General features: G+C 43.3%; 1 non-coding gene across 1 annotated transcript; it reads left to right on the forward strand.

The window, feature by feature from the left end:
* The first annotated feature begins 4,488 nt into the window (after positions 1 to 4,488).
* TRNAW-CCA (transfer RNA tryptophan (anticodon CCA)) lies at positions 4,489 to 4,562 on the forward strand. The gene has a single exon. It is a non-coding gene; the product is annotated as a tRNA-Trp (tRNA).
* The last annotated feature ends 15,445 nt before the right edge of the window (positions 4,563 to 20,007 follow it).

Below are 20,007 nucleotides of genomic sequence, written 5' to 3' on the forward strand. Positions count from 1 at the left end.
AGCGTCGCTGAAGCTCCAAACGAGGTTGTGTCGTCCGGAAGCGTCGCTGAAGCTCCAGAGGGAGTTGCGTCGGCCAGAAGCGTCGCTGAAGCTCCCGAGGGGGTTGCGTCGGCTGGAAGTGTCGCTGAAGCTCTAGAGGGGGTTGCGTCGTCCGGAAGCGTCGCTGAAGCTCCAGAGGGGGTTGCATTCCTGAAGCGTCGCTGAAGCTCCAGAGGGGGTTGCGTCGCCCGGAAGCGTCGCTGAAGCTCCAGAGGGGGTTGCGTCGCCCGGAAGCGTCGCTGAAGCTCCAGAGGGGGTTGCGTCGCCCGAAAGCGTCGCTGAAGCTCCAAAGGGGGTTGCGTCGCCCGGAAGCGTCGCTGAAGCTCCAGAGGGAGTTGCGTCGCCTGAAAGCGTCGCTGAAGCTCCAGAGGGGGTTGCGTCGCCCGGAAGCGTCGCTGAACCTCCAGAGGAGGTTGCGTCGGCTGGAAGCGTCGCTGAAACTCCAGAGGAGGTTGCATGGGCCGGAAGACTCTTGCTGAAACACCAGAGGTGAAGCAAAGTGGGAGTTTATGTTGAGTTGCTCAAAGATTCACAGAGTGATGTTGTAGCAGATACTCAAGAAACTCCTGAGACCCTTGCTGAAACACCAGAGGTGAAGCAAGTGGGAGTTGATGTTGAGTTGCTCAAAGTTTCATAGAGTGATGTTGTAGCGGATACTCAAGAAACTCCTGAGACTCTTGCTGAGAAACCAGAGGTGAAGCAAGTGGGAGTTGAGGTTGAGTTGCTCAACGATTCACCTAGTGATGTTGTAGCAGATACTCAAGAAACTCCTGAGACTCTTGCTGAGAAACCAGAGGTGAAGCAAGTGGGAGTTGAGGTTGAGTTGCTAAAAGATTCACATAGTGATGTTGTAGCAGATACTCAAGAAACTCCTGAGACTCATGCTGTTGGCGAGGAACCTGGTCTATCATTCAAAACACAGAAGACAATACCATTTCACTCGGAGGTTAGTTGAAGATGGTGATGTGTTTTGAGAAGATAGAGGGTGCAAAGAATCCAGCAAACATGTTGACAAAATGTGTTGATGTTGGAATATTGAGGTTGTGCAAAACCTCAATTGGTATGGTGCAGTGAAGATGCTGATGGTCGTTTGAGAGTGAAATTCTTGGTTGACTAGATCAGTCTCCAAGTGGGAGAATTGTTAGGCTATGGAGTCTGATACTTATTTATAGCTTGGTCAACGGTTATATCCGGTAAAGCTATATTTAGTAAAGCTATATCCGGTAAAACTATATATGGTAAATCTATATATAGTAGATGGCTAAATCTGGTAAAGCTATATATAGTAAACTATACCATATATATATCTGGTCCGGTAAGCTTTGAAAATGTACTTTTCTATTCTCTGTACTCTCTTGTTGTACATGCCTGAAGTCATCAATAAAAAATCCTTTTAGCCAGAGTTCTCCTTGCAACTTCTCTCTATCCTTCTCTTTGTGTTCATCTAGATCGAGCGTGTGCGTTGTTGTGCGATCCTAACAACTGGTATCGATCCTAACAGGTCCATGATGGCCTTTTTATTTATTTTGACGATTGGATTTCTCTATGAATGGAAAAGGGGTGCTTTGGATCGGGAGTAATCACTAACTAGTGAGAGGGCAAAAAGAGGGGGGAAGGACAAAGGAAAGAGCGATGCCCACATTAAATCAATTGATTCGTCATGGTAGAGAAGAAAAACGGCGCACGGACCGTACTCGAGCTTCGGATCAATGTCCCCAGAAGCAAGGAGTACGCCCCCGTCTTTCAACGAGAACACTGAAAAAACCTAATTCAGCTCCACGTAAGATAGCCAAAGTACGGTGGAGCAATCGACATGATATATTTGCTCACATTCCGGGCGAAGGTCATAATTTGCAGGAACATTCTATGGTCTTAATAAGAGGAGGTAGAGTGAAAGATTCGCCAGGTGTGAAATCCCATTGTATTCGAGGAGTCAAGGATTTGCTGGGAATTCCGGATCGAAGAAGAGGAAGATCTAAATATGGTGCAGAAAAACCTAAATCGATATGAATGGAAGATGCCTCTTTCACTTCTTTTTCTCAGGCAGTCGAGGGAAAGGGAACAACCACAATGTTACGCCCCAAAATAGAATCGAACTATACGGTGCCCTTACGAATGACCTCTCATGGAGTCTGCTACACTAGCCAAGAAAGAGTGTATTAGACTCTATTCGCCCCTGTGAGTGGAGGAAGAATCAAAAAAGAGACAGGCAACTAAGAAATACTTGCTCGTTCAACAATGAAGTTGACCACTTCTTAGTCTTGCTACACTACACGAGACGAGGGGTGAAGTTGAAGCAGACACGGTGTTCAGTCGACTGAACAAGTGATTCACCATACCATATGGAAATCAGAAAAAAAGGAGAGAAGGGTCTCCCCCAGGTGGCTCCCGCAAGGTAACGACTTCAAACTCAAACAAAGAACGTTCTTCTCCAAGGCATGAGTCAAAGAAAATGCTGTATCTATCTAATGCAAGACCCGTCGATAAGCTAAGGCTACGAGCGGATCATCAGGTCTGCCCGGTTGGGCTCAACCTCAAAGAATTGAGTGAACAGGAAAGGGAGGACTTTCGCCGGCTAATCTCTTCCAAGGAGTATCGGGGAGTGGAACGGCAAATGAACCTTTTTGAGGCTCGGGCCGAAGAGCTAAAGCAAAAGGCCGCCGAGCTCGTTCATCCTCGTTCCATTCCAGTGGATGAAGAGTCAGACGTGGGTGGGGCTGCCAATCAATGTTCTCTTGGAGAAGAAAGAAAGAAGAGAAGAGGCGACCTCAGATTCCTCCCCAGGGCGATGAAGGCGATTGAGAATGGCAAAAGCCGCTTTTATAAAGCCTTCCTCCCTCCTTGAACTCAAAGGCAAAGGATTAACGAGAAGGCTACTTGCGGACGATTCCACAGCGTAGAGCTTCAATCAATAGGCCATTTCAGTCTGATTTTCTCCTCAGCAATGCCCACTCCCATGACTTTCCGGACCAAGCCAACCGGCGATTTCCGACAAACAAGTCTTTCCGCATTTTTCGAGCAAGAAGCGGAACTACAATCAAGCTTTCTTTATCTTTATGGATAACCAATCCATTTTCAAATATAGTTGGGAGACTCTCCCCAAGAAATGGGTCAAAAAAAGAGAAAGATCGGAACATGGGAATAGATCGGATACCAATACGGACTACCTATTTCAATTGTTGTGCTTTCTCAAATTGCATACCTATACAAGGGTTCAAGTTTCGATCGATATTTGCGGAGTTGATTATCCCTCTCGAAAACGCAGATTTGCAGTGGTCTATAATTTACTGAGTACTCGGTATAACTCACGCATTCGTGTACAAACCCGTGCAGACGAAGTAACACGAATATCTCCGGTAGTCAGTCTATTTCCATCAGCTGGCCGGTGGGAGCGAGAAGTTTGGGATATGTTTGGTGTTTCTTCCATCAATCATCCGGATCTACGCCGTATATCAACAGATTATGGTTTCGAGGGGCATCCATTACGAAAAGACCTTCCTCTGAGTGGATATGTGGAAGTACGCTATGATGATCCAGAGAAACGTGTGGTTTCTGAACCCATTGAGATGACCCAAGAATTTCGCTATTTCGATTTTGCTAGTCCTTGGGAACAGCGTAGCGACAGATAATTCAGAATCAGAATAGGTCCAGTCCAGCCAGGGGACAAATCAATAGGAAATGCTATTTGCTGCTTTGTCAGAATAAAAAGAAGAAGGAGGAAATGAAAGAGTTTCGCGGGAATTGTCTTGATCCTCGGATATCATTGAGGAAAGAAATAGGAATCAGTGTTATCGAACGATTTCCTTCAATTATGCACAGTATGGAATGAGTCAAAAATCCTGCAACAAGTCTCGATACAAAACGAACGGAGTTTTTGTCTTTCTTTCGGTTGAATTGATAGCAGACAGAAGAGCCTTAATATACATACACAAGGGCTACCGCGCTTTACTAAGAGTTGAGAAAGGAGAGGGGAGAAGCTGTGAGACTGTAAAGGAGAAGAGGGGACTGCTAAATGTGTAGTATAGATAGTAAGTAATAGGCTGCTACTCTAGGCTCGCTTCGCTTCTTCAAGCTCCGCCCCTTATTTCAGCGCTAACGCGCCAACTATTTAGTATTTTGTAAAGCAAGCAACCTTACAAGAATAAAAAGAAGAAGGAGGAAATCACGATTTGGAAAACAGGGCAGGGATGGGATAGATTCTTTACAATGACCACCGTAGACCAATTGAAAGAAAGAGATGTAGCGCAGCTTGGTAGTTTAGTTTTGGGTACAAAATGTCACCGGTTCCAATCCTCTCATTCCGACCTATTACTTCTCCTCTGGGCAGTAACAAGGGATCCATTGAGATCGATTCAAATTGGACATACAAAATCTTTCATTCTTCAAGCTCTTTCACATGGGTACAAAAATCATCCTTTTCTTTATAGTCGTATCTACTTGAATAAGAAAGCGCTCTTAGTTCAGTTCGATAGAACGTGGGTCTCCAAAACCCGATGTCATAGGTTCAAATCCTACAGAGCGTGATTCCCTGATTGAACGAGGTAAAGTAGCTTCAATTCCATTGCCTGGACTATTACTGATTGATTGAACAAGGTAAATAGGCTGTATGAGAATCAGGTCAAGCTCCGGAACCTATTGATTGATTCTTGAACTGCTCTTTCTCCTTTCGTTCCCTGATTGTTTGTTCTCAGTAAATAGGCTGATCTCCTGGACTGATTGAACTCGGTCTCTTTTCTCATTCACCTATTCTTTATGGTCTCACACACAATTCCATTGCCTTCTCCCCTCTCCAACTCTCAGTCAAGTCAAGCTGCTTCGTTCCTCTTTGCTCCCTATCTAGTCTAGTTCTATTCTAGTAAGGCTTTGATTTACGAGGTTCTGAATACTGCCTGCATTTCTGACTTAATGGATGCACTAATGGATGAGGGGTCGCGTGGGAAATTCCTGAATCGAGAGAGAACGTTGATCAATATTCAGGAAGAGATCGAGGATCCTGATCTTTGTCAACACAAGACTCGGAGCCCCCTGCTCAAACAAAAAAGCCTGAGGAATTGAAAATGCCTTTCGGATTTCTTCTCGTGGAGGGTCACTCATTTCTCATTCGAGATAGGGGGAGCTATTCTGAAGCCGTCAGAGGCGGAAGCGGCAAATACCTTCTACCGAGTTCCCCAACACTTAGCTTAGTAGCTCAACTCTTTCGACTGGCGTGACGCTGCTGGATGCTTCTGATCAATAGGAAGAGGAGGCAAAACAAGCTTATGATGAGCATCTATTTGAGTCGATCATTTCCAAGATCTAATTCTAGTTTTTTCTTATGTAGTGGAAACGCCTTACAATCTTCAGTTTTACGCTTAAGGGAAGAAATGTTCTTGGTGGATGCAGGACCTGGGACCCCCAGAATTTGTATGCAAGATGAGCCTACAGGAGTGCCAATCAACCGAGCCGCCAGGTTTGAGAATAAGGTGGGATCCCTGGATCTAGTGGCCGGTGAATCACTGATCAAAGAGCCTATTTTGGAGAGATTCTTCATCGATCTAGTGGCCGGCGAATCACTGATCAAAGAGCGAGCAGCCGCCGGGTTTAATGATTTGGTGGGATCCACAGATGTAGTGGCTGGTGAACCGCTTTTTATTCTTCCACGAAGATTCAGACAAAACCGAGCTTGGATGGAACTGAACAAGATTTGGCAAACGAATACAAAAGTCAAAGGCTTTATTATTGAGAAAGTCAAAGGAGGTTATTCAGTAGCCATCGTGGGTTTCATTACTTTTCTTCCATTCCGGCCTCTCATAAGTCAAAGGATATCGAATGAGAGATTCACCATTGAGAGCATTAACCCAAAAACAACGAATATTGTGGTGTTCTAAGAGTGAGTGGCGGATCAAACAAGAACTTGTCGGTCGAGCTGCTGAGCTCCGGAACCCATTTCTTCTTTCACTGTAACTGTAAACGAAGAAAAAGAAAAAGAAAGAAGAGAACGAAAGGAGAAGATCAACATTTATCATCTCGATGGGATGAAATTCAGCATTGACTTTCTTTGTCCTATGGATTGATTGAACAAGGTAAAGCGTCTTCCCTAGACAGAGTAGGTTGAGTAAGCAAAAGGAGACGAAAAAGGAATGAGAGTTTACGAACTTAACTACTGAACGAACCTGATTGAACGAGTTGTAAGTGTTTGAAATCAGGGAGACGAAAGAAAGCAAGACAAGATTAATTCGACTTTACAGAGAAAGACAAGTAGTCCCTTGGTTACAGTGAAAGAAGAAATTCAGGGAAAGAAAGAGAAGCGACTGAACCGATATGACCTTTATTTCAGGAGGTCAAGCTAGAGAACCTTTGACGATATTCCCTGACTGACGAGAATGAAAGAAGAAGAAGAAGATATTCTCTGTCGAGTAAATGAATGAAAGAAAGATTTGATTTGCTCATGAACCTGAACCTTTCTTTATAAATTCTCCTTCACCTGATTGAACTGTAAGAAAAGAAGAATCAACCGAAACCCTTTTCCTATCCGAGTTTAGAGTGAAAGAATAAATAGGTGTAGGAGCTGCATGAGAAGAACCTATACAGGAGAGTCAATTCAGATTCAATCCTGAACCTCTACAACTCGGTAAAGCAATTCCACTGAACCTATTTCTTCAATTTCTTCTTCTTTTTCGGAAGGGAAGGGAGACTCCTTATTCATTCGACTTTACTGTGATAGAATAAATGAATTAGCTGCTTTACTGGATGGAGAGTCAATCAAAGAAAAGAGAAGAATTGAAAGACTGAAGATTCATTCGACTGAAGAGTAAGTCAAGACGAAACTCAAGAAGAATTCTCCTTTTCCTCGTAAACTCATTCACCTTTGTCTCAGAATTCCATTGCCTTCGTCTCCTGATAACATTCTATCACCTTAATCCATTCTTTTGTTGAGGGTCTTGCACTTATTCCTTCCGGCCCTATATTATATTTACATTACATAGCGAATCAAGGAAAACTGACTCGAATGCGTGACTGCAGCGCGCCTATCGCCCCGGCACGGCACTATAATAGAAAATGCATGTTGGGTTGAGCAAGAATACAGCGACTAGGGAAACACAGAATGGAATTGAAGGCATAGTCTCAATAAACAAAATGTTGTTCCAACCAACGAGTGGTTTGATGGAGTCTCACAAAAGAGGATCCTTACCTTTATATACAAAGGGCGCGGGAGGGCAACAACTAGCAGCTCTCATCTTTCATTTTGTCCTTCTTTTATTCATATTCAATACTTCCGCTTTCATCGCTCGTCGTAGTTTCTCTCTTCCTTAATGCTATCTGATTCTTCTTAGCCTCGTTTGGCGCTATATACCTTATTTGCTTTGCTTCTCTTACGTGTGTATCCATGAACATTCGAGTGCCCATCTTTCTGAGTAGAGGGTTTCGCGAGTCCAAAACAGGAGGTTTAGTGTTCGTCCACAAAAGGGGAGTCCGTTTCTGGGCCACTCACACACATGTTGTCAATTCGAATGCTTTCTAATTTGCTTTAAGGTTGTTCCCTAGGACCATCGACTTTAATCTTGACTAGTCGAGCAAGGAATTCCTTTCTTTTTTCTTATGGATGGTAAGTGGTCGTCTTCTTTGATTTCAAACTGATCTTCCTTCCCCCTTGCCTGACGAGCTGGGGCAATCAGTCCATTCATTCCTGCCCTTCATTCAATGGATCGCTTAGCTCTATTTCTCAGTCAATCCCCTTTCTTTGTTCATAGCTTGAGTCAAGCTTTTCTTTTCTGTAAAGATCTCGATGACCCTGAATGAGAGAGAAGTGGGTTTTTTTACGGTCTTGGCCTGAGTGATCTTGGAAACTGAAAGCTTTTCGACTGAAAAGTGACCCATTAGGTCAGTAGCAGCCTGACGAGCTGGGATAAGTAGGTAGCTGATAGACCAAATAAGCACAGTAGCAGTTTAGAGCCGAGTAAATGAATTAGCCTATTTACCAAGTTCAAGAATAAATAAATAGGGACAAGCAAGAAGGTGAAGGAGAATGAATAAGGAAGGAGTAGTTATCTTTTACAGTGAAACCCGAGTTCAATGACAGAATAAATAGGGGGAGGAGTGAACGAGAATGAATAAGGAGCTCAAGCAGTGAGACCGAGTTTACGAGGCGAACGAGCTTCGGCAGTGAGACCAAAGGGAGAGGAGTTCAGACTGACTGTGAAGGAGAATGAATAAGGAAAGGAGTCTTTCTCTTTTTCTTTTACCGGAGCAACTCTTTGTGAAAGAAGGTGAAGGCAATGGAATTGTGAAACCGATAGGGGCAGGCAATGGAATTGTGAAACCGATAGGTGAATGAGTTTACCTCGTTCAAGAAGGAAAAGGTTTAAGGTTGAGGGACGAAGTGCGAGACCGTAAGGGAAAGGGACGAAGTGCGAGACCGTAAGGGAGAGGATTGACTTATGAATTACCTTTACTGGATTTGATCCCAAAAAATAGACAGAGGATAGCTTTTCTTTATTGATGGTATTTAAACGAAAAAGGGTTCAATCAGTCCCATTTAGCCGATTTGGAACTCTTTTACAGGGAAATAAGGGATTTTGACCTCAAATACCTCAAAAATAGCCCAAAAAATCAGGGAAGGATAGCATTTTATCCAAAAAAAATAGACCGAGGATAGGAAAATAGAATGAAAGGTCTTTACACTAAAAAATAGGGATTTGATCCCAAAAAATCAGGCAAGGATAGCTTTGATTTCTTTATGGTCTTTAAAGGAAAAAGAGTCTTTGAAGGTTCAGAGAAAGAATGAATTGAGAGTATTGATCTTTTACAGTGAATAAATAGGGGAAGGTCAAGTAGTTCAGCGAACATCCTTTCAGTAGTTCAGGGGTTTACCGAGTTCAAGCAAGAAGCCGCAAGTGATTGACTTCCTTATTACTACTTCTAAAATGGACCTCAAAATAGGGCATCAATTTGAATCAAAAAAATAAGGGAGAGATAGAATGAATCTTGAGGATTTACTGACAGTTCACTCTCATGTTGAGTTTCGTTTCGTCTTTCCTTAATAATGAATGAATTACCTTTACTCTCTTTTATCCCCAAAAATAGGGTAAAGATAGACTTTTTAATCAAAAAAATAAGGGAGAGATACACTTTTAGCCCCAAAAATAGGGTAAAGCATCTCTTTTATCCCAAAAAAATAGACAGAGGATAGACTTTGATCCCCAAAAATAGGGTAAAGCATCGATTTGATCCCCAAAAATACGGGGGAGGATAGAATTTCTTTTCTTTCAGCAGCTTTCCTTAGGGAAAAAGGTCTTACGAACTTTTACCCCTATGTTGGATAGAATTTCTTTTCTTTCAGCGGCAGCTATTAGGGAAAAACCTCTTTTAATGTTTTACCCCTATGCTGGATACAAAATCTTTTCTTTCCTATGCAGCTATTAGGGAAAAAGCTCTTTTAATGTTTTACCCCTATGCTGGATACAAAAGATTTTCTTTCAGCGGCTCGACTGTAAAGGAGAGGATCAGCAATGGAATTGTGAGACCAATATAATGGGTTCAGGGGAAGGGAATAGAGAAAGATACCCGGTTATAGGTTTAAAGATTAGAGAGTCGTGCTCCACATCTTTATGTATAAACCATTCCGGCCGGAGTCTCCCTATACCAAACCGACTCGCCTTCAACTCAATCAATGAAAAGATATCTGAGTTAGGTTTAAAGATTGATATCAGACAATGATTCGATATTTGAGTTTACACAATCGAATGAAAAGATATGAGTTTACACAATTCCCTCCCTCCTTTACCTCTGACGGGAGTGTTTGTGCTTCCCGAGGAAAAGCTGTACCTATTATTATAATGTCACTGAAAAAGCTGTACCTATTAGAATGGCTCTGAAAAGCTAGCTGTACCTATTCTATACCTTTACCTATTCTATACATACTACGGGTGGTGAGAGGCAGGCAGCCCTCGTAGCTCGATTGCTAAACAGGCGGTTTTCCGGGGGGAGTGGGCCTAGGAGGTCTCCAACGAAAAATCAATGTGTAAATTAATATGATGCAATAGTACGGTGCTTTTCCCTCTAAGCTGGAACGACGGCTGGCGGATTTCTTTCTGTCTGGGATGATTTAGTCAGGGCAAAGGATGAATCCGAGGTATATTAAGGTTCGGTATTTGACTCCGGGGACTACGTGATCTATTGTCTCTATTCTCTATTGGGTACTTTTTCTTTCTTTCGTCCCTGACACCCTTTCTTCTCCTCCCTCAGCCTGACTTCGCCCTCTCTCTCTTTCTTGTTGACAGTTCAATCCGAGTTGGTTACAGGGGAAAGCATGTAAAGGAAAAGTGAAATGGTAGCTACTTTTTCCCTTTCTGGTCGGTCTGGTGTGGTGTCATTGACTGAATTTCTCTTCACATCCCTCCGAATCTCTACTCTGTTTTGGCTACAGACTGTTCGCTCTAAGACAGCGATGATGCCCGGGCTAGTGTAAGGGGTCTCGCTACTAAATCAATATCGTCAGTTATATATATGGTTGCTTCATCCAATAGAGGTTAAGGTTCATCATGTCCTACCTTCCCTGATTCATAGGGGATCACTCATCAATCTACTCTTATCCCCAAGACCAGTTGTTAGACTGAATCTTCTCTTCTTCTTTGTGAGACTTGATGTTCACCTTGTTAATGAATAAACGGATAATGCAATGGGTGCACATGGAGAGATTTGGAAAAGGAGGTTCATTGGATACATTTTGAAGTTAGATTCATTTGGTGGATACATGTATTAGCTAGATTCATTATTTCAGATTTGTTACATGAATGGCCATGGAGGATGTTCCAAAAGAAGGCCTATATAAGGATCACCTATGTAAAGATTTGATAATCAATTCAACTTCAGAAGAGAATACATCTCTTTCTACAAAAAGACAGATTTGAGTGTTGAGAGAATTATGCCCCCTTTCCATCCAAATTTGACTTTGCTCCAACAAACAAAGTGGTATCAGAGCCAAAAATCAATGGCGGGTTCCGGGAAGATGTCATTGGGTGGTGTACCGCTGCCACGTCTGGTGAAGTCGAACTACAAGAATTGGAGCATTCAGATGCAAGCCTTGCTCGGAGCGCAAGATGTATGGGACGTGGTTTTGGAAGGTTACACTGAACCGGAGCAAATCGAAGACATTACAGTAAATGACATCAGGACGCAGAAAGAAGCACGGATGAAGGACAAGACCGCGGTGTACTTACTTCTTTATTATTCCAAGCGGTTGGTTTTGATGAGTCTTATTTGTATAAGATAGCCAGCAGAACATAATATGGGAAAGTCGTTCCTCTCGATCAATTCCGATTCGAATCAATCAATAGAAAAAGAAAGAATCTCTTTTTTCCTTTCACTCGGTAAAGCAGCTCTCAAGGAATTGACTGAATTTGCTTCTTGAGAAGAAATAGAAAAGAAAGAATCTCACTTCTATTTTGGTAATTCTCTAGGAGTCATCTTTGAACAAGTTTCTCTTATAAGGAGAGGTGGAAGAAAAGGCTCGGGATTGATTTAGGAGTCTTTGTGCGAGCCGATTGATGCAGATAAAGATTACAGCTTCTGAAACCAAGACTTTTGATGCCCGTCCTTCGCTTCAGGGCTGGTTAACCAGAATTCTTCTCCTGCAAAATAACAATAGAAAAAGTGGTTCTTGCATGGCTTCGGTTTCGATGAGAATGGAAAGAATGAAGCAACCCCAAAGATCTCGTCAAACAAGAGATGGAATTCCATGAAAGAATACTAGCCCAAGACCCGATCGGAGGCAAGAGCTCTTTCTTCTGACCGTCACAGTATTTTCTTCTCCCGAGAGTCTGACCACCTTCTTGATTTACTAGTGGAAACTGGGGATTCGTAAGAACAAGGAATCGATTTCAATGAAAATTGCTCTTTGTCAAGACCGGACTAATCCCGCAAAAGGTGGATGATTCCCCCGCCCCGAAACTGACCTCTTTGTCTCTTCCCAAAATCAAACAAGGAAACAATCAGTCATCCAAGAATCAAAATCAAGTCCTTTTCAAAGAGAATGCTAAAAGAAAAAAGGAGATTTCTTCTTTCTTGGAGAAGAACGGTCTTTGTTTGGCCTGAACCAACCACTTTCCGAAAACTCGGTGGTCTTTTTATCAGCCTTTGTTTGGCGAAGGGGGAGCTTGAAGACATTTTAGTTTGATTTGCTTTCTTAAGCCGCTGACCCGAGTGCTTGCCTAAGCCCTTTGCATCTCTTTCCAGCTTGATATGGACCTCGGCCTGAGATTGTCATACCACTCGTAGGCAGGACCAAGGAAAGGGGAAATTGTCTCAATCAATGGCAAAGACCCATTCTGTGGTAGTGTACCGGCAAGCGGTAATGCAATGAGATCAGTGTCTTTTAGGGCAACCTCTACCATCAAAGATAGAAAATGGTGGGATTTGGTACCCTGGTGGATAAGGAACACGGTTTCATGATATGGAGGATATATAAACTGCGATAAGGCTGGATTCTTCCTTCTTTCTTTGGGGTTTTGAAACTCCGTTTTTCATCAAATTCTTCCTTAGTGACAAACTGGGCGGAAGTAGATGGACCTGCCTGAGCTGGTGGAGGTGCTCTTGCTTGTGCAGCTGGAATCTCAGTCGGAAAAGCGGGAGGTGCAGAAGGGAAAGGAGTGGAGGTAGCTATCAGTGCTTCCAGAGCAGCCAACTTCTTTTTGATACCATTCCAATTTCGGGGGCCGATAGACTGCATTTCATTGGGTTTTGGGGGCAGCAATCTCGGCGGAGGAACTTTGTGAGTCAATCTCATTGGGCCAAGGCTGCCCTAATTTCCGTCAGTTGTTCTTCCACTCTCTCTATGACGGAAGAGACGTCGAGATGAATCGGGCGTAGTCATTGCGGGGAATACTCCTACCTACTCTCCTAGCCCACGGTGTTCAGGGAATGAGCTAGCTTCAGACGATTCTGACGTAGACCTCGGTTAGGAGACTGAGTCCTCTTCTGACAGGGCAGGACTCCGACTCCTTTCTTTGGGGAGAATTTGTGATCAAGGCTCCTAGCCTGGAATTCTTGAAGGATGCAGGATCACTTCCTTGCTGGGGTAGATTTTGGTGGCAAAGGCATTTGAGCCGGGGCTTGTCTCTGGGAACGAGTGACCCGCGAAGGCAAATTCTCAGTGACTTGGGCTGATGAAATTGGATCATGGGAAGATTGTGGAGATGAAGGAGAAGGCTTTACACTTTAGGATTTTTGATAGCAGCTCGTAATATGGGGAACCTAACAGACAAAACAAGGAAATGAAAAAAGGGAAGCCCTTTAAAGAAGGTTGAGTGAATAGGCAGCTATTAGCCGTTACCACTCTATTCCATTCCCGATTACACAACGTTAACCCTTGCTTGGTCGGTTTTGAGATGCATATGAATCAGAAAAGAGAGCGGGATGCTGGATGGCAATTGGCTTCAAAGTCTACAGGTATAAGCTTTGGAATGGAAGCGCTAGGCAAAGCTGTAACAGAACACAGGTTGAGTAGCAGATCCAAAAGAAAAAAGGTACACCCCTCTTTTTTTCCACCTTTAGAGTCAAAGGTTATACAACATAGAATATAAAGTACTCCCAACTTCCTCACCTTCTTTAGGGGAACAAAGGTTATACAACATAGAGTATCAAGTGATCCCCAACCCCTGGGTATAACCAATGTCGGTCTCTAGTTACTAGACAAGAGGGATACTAAAGTACATTTGATGCAGGGCAGCGGCTAAAAGTACTCAACACCTTTTCATACTAATCAGCAGTATGCTAGAGGGATACATCTAATTCATTTGATGCTGGGTAGTGGCAGGGAAATCCCATCCCAGGATAGAGCTCTATTCTATGCCGTTCTCTTGCTGTATGTCCTCGGTTTCATTTAACCAGGACCTCTCCGGGAGCTATAGTCTAAAATGGAATTCTGTGTCCAGGGTAGCGACAACTGAAGACTTTCAGGGAACCCCCCAAGATTATACCTCCAAAAAGAATATCAAAAAGGTAAGGAACGCAATGCCACTAAATTCATGGTTGAAACTCTCATTAAAAGAGAAATTACATCCTGATCCTGAAGCAATAATAGAAAAAGGTTGAACAATGAGTTTGACTCTGTGTTCTGAAATCAAAATGAAGAAGAAGATATTTGCAAAAGTGAATCATATCAGTAGAAGGATCAGAAAGTATTTCAGATAGAAAATCTCAACCAAAATGATCGAAATTGTATCCTATCGGTTCCAGCTTAGTCTCATTCATAGTGGAAAGGAAATTGATATCATTATTGAATGATTTGATGAGCGAGAATAATGTTCAACTGCTGATGAAAAGGAATGGTTCTGATTTCATTCTGTCTAATCTCTACGCTGTTAGGAACTTTGATATCTCATTACTACCGATCAAGTTCAATCTTCCTATGGTATCTAAACCATTAGAGTGTCAACCGGGTGATCATCTCCCTAAAAGTCTGTCAGATCTAGCATGGGGTTACTTCAGTTCCATAACAGGTGATATAGATGATCCTTTCTTTCCGTCTGTGAAGTTCCGGTGACATTAAGTTGATATGGATATTGGATGTGATTTAAGTTACGAGGGTTTGTGTAGAGTTCTGAACAAGCAGCAGAGTCAGCCCTTTCTTTCAAATCATTATTGGTTGTCGCATATTAGGGATAATAGGGAAAACTTTGTGCAAAATTGTTTACTCATGCCAAGTATTCTAACTTCAATGAATATCCAATATGTATCCACCTTACTTAGAGATTGATACTTTCAGGATGATGTTGTTAACAATTGTAGTAGTTCTACAGAATTGGTAGAAACTTTATGTAAGAACATACAGCGTGCTCGCACTGAAGAATTGATGCTCCATCTGGCTAAAGCCTACGATGGCTATCAGTTTGATTTGCCAGCATTTCTGTACTTCCGTGTTCGAATCTACCGCAGTGATGTCTTGCATTTCCATGATCGTGATCTAGCAATCAGCAGTGAGAAAGATTTCCGCAAAAATGCTAATTGTGCTATTGCGTTCCATTACAAGTCTTTCGACACCTACCAAGAGAGAGGTTAATCAATCATTGGTTAAATGAAATGGATTAAAAAGAAGAAGGATTTGATCAAGTTTGCTCGTGGAGCTAAACACCCCTTTCAGTTCTTATCCGGAATGCTTCTTCTTATAGTTATAGGAATTCATTTGAGAACATACGGATTACCCAAGACCCCTCTGCGAGTGCATATCAGATCATAAGTGACTTTTTGTTGGATGAAACCCTGGCTAAGAGAACGAATCTCAGTCGTTCTTCGGATGGCAAACCCCAAGATGTTTATTCTTTCATCCTTGAAGAGGGAGTGAATGAAAGCTGAACTGAAGAATGATGAGAATCTCTCATTCTTTGTACACACTGAAATCGTGATCTCCTCAAAGGTCTCTTTATGCCAAAGATCTATGGCAAAACTTTCATGAGCGAGAGGTTCTTTTAGATCGCTGGCTACGCTCATTACATCACTAGTAAAGAAAGCTAGCTTCCTTCATTATAAATATGCTTTCAGTTCTGGAAAACGAAATCAGAGAGCTTGGATTGCTTGATGCAGTTGATCCCCAATATAGGTTGGATAGCGTCCGCTAGTGAGAGTCCTGTTTTTTATGGTATCTCTTGACTACGGTACAGGATTCTATGGTAATGTAACCAATAAATATATGGATTTATGAGAAACTTCATTAAGAGGAGGCGTCGGGTGACTCTCTTAGTCTCTTCTTCTAAGAGAGATCGTAGGAACAATCTCTACCTTCGTAAACTTCATCCATCTGAGGCCCATATAGCAATGAAAGTCATTGACTTAATGCTTGATCATGGAGCACCCATATACACTGTACACGACAACTTTCTAACAAGAGCAGCATATAGGGATTTTCTTCCTCACTCAATTTGATAGCGAAGTCATTTGCGGAATGGGTCCCTACACTGAAAATTCTCAACGAGTTAATCCATAAGAATGTTGGTGGAAACCTCAGGGAGTACTCTACCTGTAATGTAATCCCAATAGATATACTTGATAAATGTTTAATTGCCAAAATACGGAAAAGATAAGCAAGAAAATGATGGATACTTATAATGACAAAATCAAAGGTATCCTGACCTCTTACGAGAACTATACTATATATATATGCGGTGATTCTAATCCTATCCTTCTTGGGAAGCTCATGTGAAAAAGTGGGATAACTTCCAGCGCCAGATTCGGCACAAATCATTCAATTCCTCTTTCCTCCCATATGGGTCTGCTCTACTGCAGCTTGTATCATTGCCTCAATCTCCATCTTTACGAGAGGCTTCTCCATGGGGACCACTGAGCGAGAATAGTCTAACTCTTCAATAGGAGGAGATTCATACAGCGAATCGCTTTCGAGGCCTCTTGCCCATTCATTCAATAAGGTGGGTGGGTGCAGGAGTTCTTTGCTTGCATCTGTAGGCTCATCCATGATTGGGAATCGGAATGTGGGTACTTGACTGGATGCCCCTCCATTGATCTTGGCTTGCTTCATTGCATTCATTCATTCTTTCTTTGATTCTTCGTCTTCCGATTGACATAATTTCCCTCTACTCAAAGTCTTCTGCAGTATGTTCCTCCTTTCTTTCGTGGTTCTTCAGGTGCAGCATTCATTATTAACCGAGCTCGGGGGCAATGCGTCCGTCTTTCCCATTGATCACCATGACTTGTCCTATCGCTTCGGAGATTTTGATCTCATCCCCTCTGAGTAGTGAGTAGGGGGACCATTCTTCAAGGTTCTTCTTCTTCTTCTTCTTCTTTCCCCATCTTACTAAAAGAATAATGAAGGGTCAGGCAATCGGTAAAAGGTATCCCCAAGTCGGAATTCCAGCAAACACCAATAAGTATCCATCCATTTTTAAGGAAACCGCCGGAGTGGGGGATTGTCCTCCTCACTGACCCCAAAGAGGGTGGCTCTGTCGCTAAGCAGGCCGGCCGAAAGGACACCAAATGCCTAAACAAAACAAGACAAAAACCTACTTTCTTTCTCTGCTCTTCACACAAACTTTCCGGTCTTCCTTCCCGGGGATCGGCCCTACGCACCGGGGACGAAGCGTGGAGGTCCCTTTAGCTTGTTGTACCGGAGTGGTTCATCGTCAAAAGAGGAACAATGGGTTGTAGCATTTCCTATAAATGGATCGTTGGGCTTTCTCGTCTAAAGACAGGAGGGGTGTGAGCTTTTTCACTATACAATGACCAGAACGAAGGACCAACGACGATGAAGGAGGAGAAGGAGTTTGAGTAGGAGCTAGCCTTCCTTTTATTTTAGTAGGGGCGGAATCGAAGCGAAGAAATTCTGAGTTCATGCCACGACGATCTATATGGAAGGGCAGTTTTGTTGATGCATTCCTGTTGAGAATGAAGAAGAAGAGAGATCCTCTTTTGAACAGGAAAATTTGGTCACGTAGATCTTCGATTTTGCCGGAATTCGTTGATAGCTCCGTACGAATTTACAATGGAAAAACTTCTGTTCGTTGTAAGATCACTGAAGGAAGGGTTGGTCATAAATTTGGAGAGTTTGCTTCGACACGGAAACGAAGACTTTCGAGAACAAATATTGGACCGGGAAAAAAAAGGGGAGAAAGTCAAGGCGCATATGGCACGAAAAGGAAATCCGATTGAGCATTTCATATTCACTTTGATTTGAGAATCCAGTTTCTAGTCAAATTAGATATCTTATTCTATCAGAATCAGACGAGCCGCCTGACGCATTTACATTTCGCCATTCAGAGCGCGAATCCGTACATTCCTAAGAAGACGAAGAGGGGATCTCTCTCGATCTCAATTGAGACTCGCCCCCACCCACTGGGGCAGGCTCGGGGGAACCTGTACCCCCATCTCCTTCGGAAAACAAGGCGGCTCATCCCACTAAACCGCTTACCGCTCGAGAGCGCGAGAGTGCTTCTTGCTCCAATTCTCAGGCTAGGGCCCGTCCGCAGCCCTATTACACCAACTACCACTTCTGGTTCCCGGTCCGCAACCATCAATTTGCGCAAACCTGATTTGGCTTTACAAAGAGCATGCGTCAAAAGATGCAAACGAAATCAAATAGCGGAGACATTTCTCTATTCAACAACCAAATTCTCCTCTCATTTCTCTTTTTCTTCCTTAGTTAAGAGAGATGCAGATGAATACTCCATTTAATCTCTCACTCATTTCTTATCTGACTTTGAAAAAAGAAAGAAAGATAGCAAGTTCTATAAGGGGTTTTAGTGCTTTCTAATGAACAAGAATCTCAGCCTTTTTTGTTTTGCATCTTTCTGCAACAGGATAAAGGAATGCCCGATTGAGAAACTTGCATGGGACTGGCTATTCACTCACTTTTTTCTGTAATGTGCAGCGGCGAGGAGCCCACTGGTTGTTGGACTAACCTATGGTGTGTTCCGGCGAAGCGCCAGGTTCTTGGTAAGGAGCGTGAGCAGGCGGGGGGCTCACACAAGTAAGTGAAGGAACCCTGTAGGGCCTTGAAGAAGTGTGGACACGGCCAGGGAGGACAGAGAGGGGGATGGATAAGGAGAGCCTTAGCCCTGAGAATCTAATTCTAAACCGGGGCTGCTGGATGCTTCTGATCAATAGAACAGGAAGAGGAGTCAGCCAAAAAGAAAGACCACCAAAAGTCACGACCACCAAGATACGCATAGTGATTCGATCTTTTGATCACCCATTTTTGGAAAACAATTTTTGGGGGCTTCCACCTTACACACGGAAGATTAGATTGCCTGAATCACGAGTCAACTATACTGTGTTACGATCCCCACATATTGATAAAAAGTCCAGAGAACAATTTGAAATGGAAAGAAAGAAAGAATTGTTGGTCATAAAAACAGAAAGGCATGAATTGCGCAAGAAGTTCTTTCGGTTAAAACGCCGTGCGACTTGGAGGACATAAGACTGATTGGGCAAACTCAAAAGATTTTCGACAGAATGCTCCTACCCCACCATGCCTGTCCCTTTACCTTACCTTAAGAAGAAATAGGGAGGTATGAAGCGTGGAAAACAATGCAATCAGTGTATGATACAACAGGTAACCTTAAGGATAAGGAGTGGCGGCAAAGCTCTTGATTGATCAACGCGAGTGAACTGTGCTTAGACGCTTCGTCAAACCGCACCGATAGGTGAATGAGCTGATGGATGAGTAGGCTTCCCCTTTCGATTCACGGAATGTGATTTGGGACACGATGGGAGTTTGCGTGCCTCGATAGGAAAGAGATCACCGGAGTATAGCACAAGATCGCCTTTTCTTGCTGCCATGGGGTCGACCTGTAAACAAGGTAAACCCAATGGGAACCAAAAAACGGGAGGGTACCGCATTAGGCAGAAGACGATCCAAAAAGCGAAGGCTCACCCTTATTATTAAGACTCACCCTAAAAGAAAAGAAGGATGGCATAAACTTGATTATTAGAGAAAAGGGCAACCTATCTGACTAATAAGAAAAAGGGGGTGAGATAGGCGACAGGTAGCTTGCTTCCAAGCCGGCCCGGCCGCGAGGAAGAAAGAGATCTTTTCCAGTGCTGACTTGGATCTCGGGTGACGGAATAAGGCTAGCAGTAAGCTTGGCTAAAGCGAAGCGCTTACCAAGCGCAAAGGAAAGGGCCTTCGCCACTTGAGCCGTATGCGGGGTAACTCGCACGTGCGGTTCTTACGGGGGGAGAGCTAGTAGGAGCCATCCTATCCCAATAGCATATATTTGGAGCTCAATATGAAATCCTATTTTCTTGCAAGACCCGTTCGGATAAGGTTAAACTCCAGAGATTGCTTCGAAGTCAGATCCTCGTGTTGACCCTTTCTTGAACCAGAACTGGGGTGAGAGGAAAAGGACATCAAAATGTCCCATCAATAAAGTGAGGGCTTTCCGGACTTTCTCCACCCCCTTTCCATTCTTCTTTCCCCTCTCATTCCCACTTTTTCAATAAATCAGCCCCGCCGCTCCCGTCAGTCAGTAAAGGGCCCCTCTC

This window comes from Cucurbita pepo, chromosome 10, assembly GCF_057944985.1.
Source record: "Cucurbita pepo subsp. pepo isolate OVF chromosome 10, ASM5794498v1, whole genome shotgun sequence".
Lineage (NCBI taxonomy): Eukaryota > Viridiplantae > Streptophyta > Magnoliopsida > Cucurbitales > Cucurbitaceae > Cucurbita > Cucurbita pepo.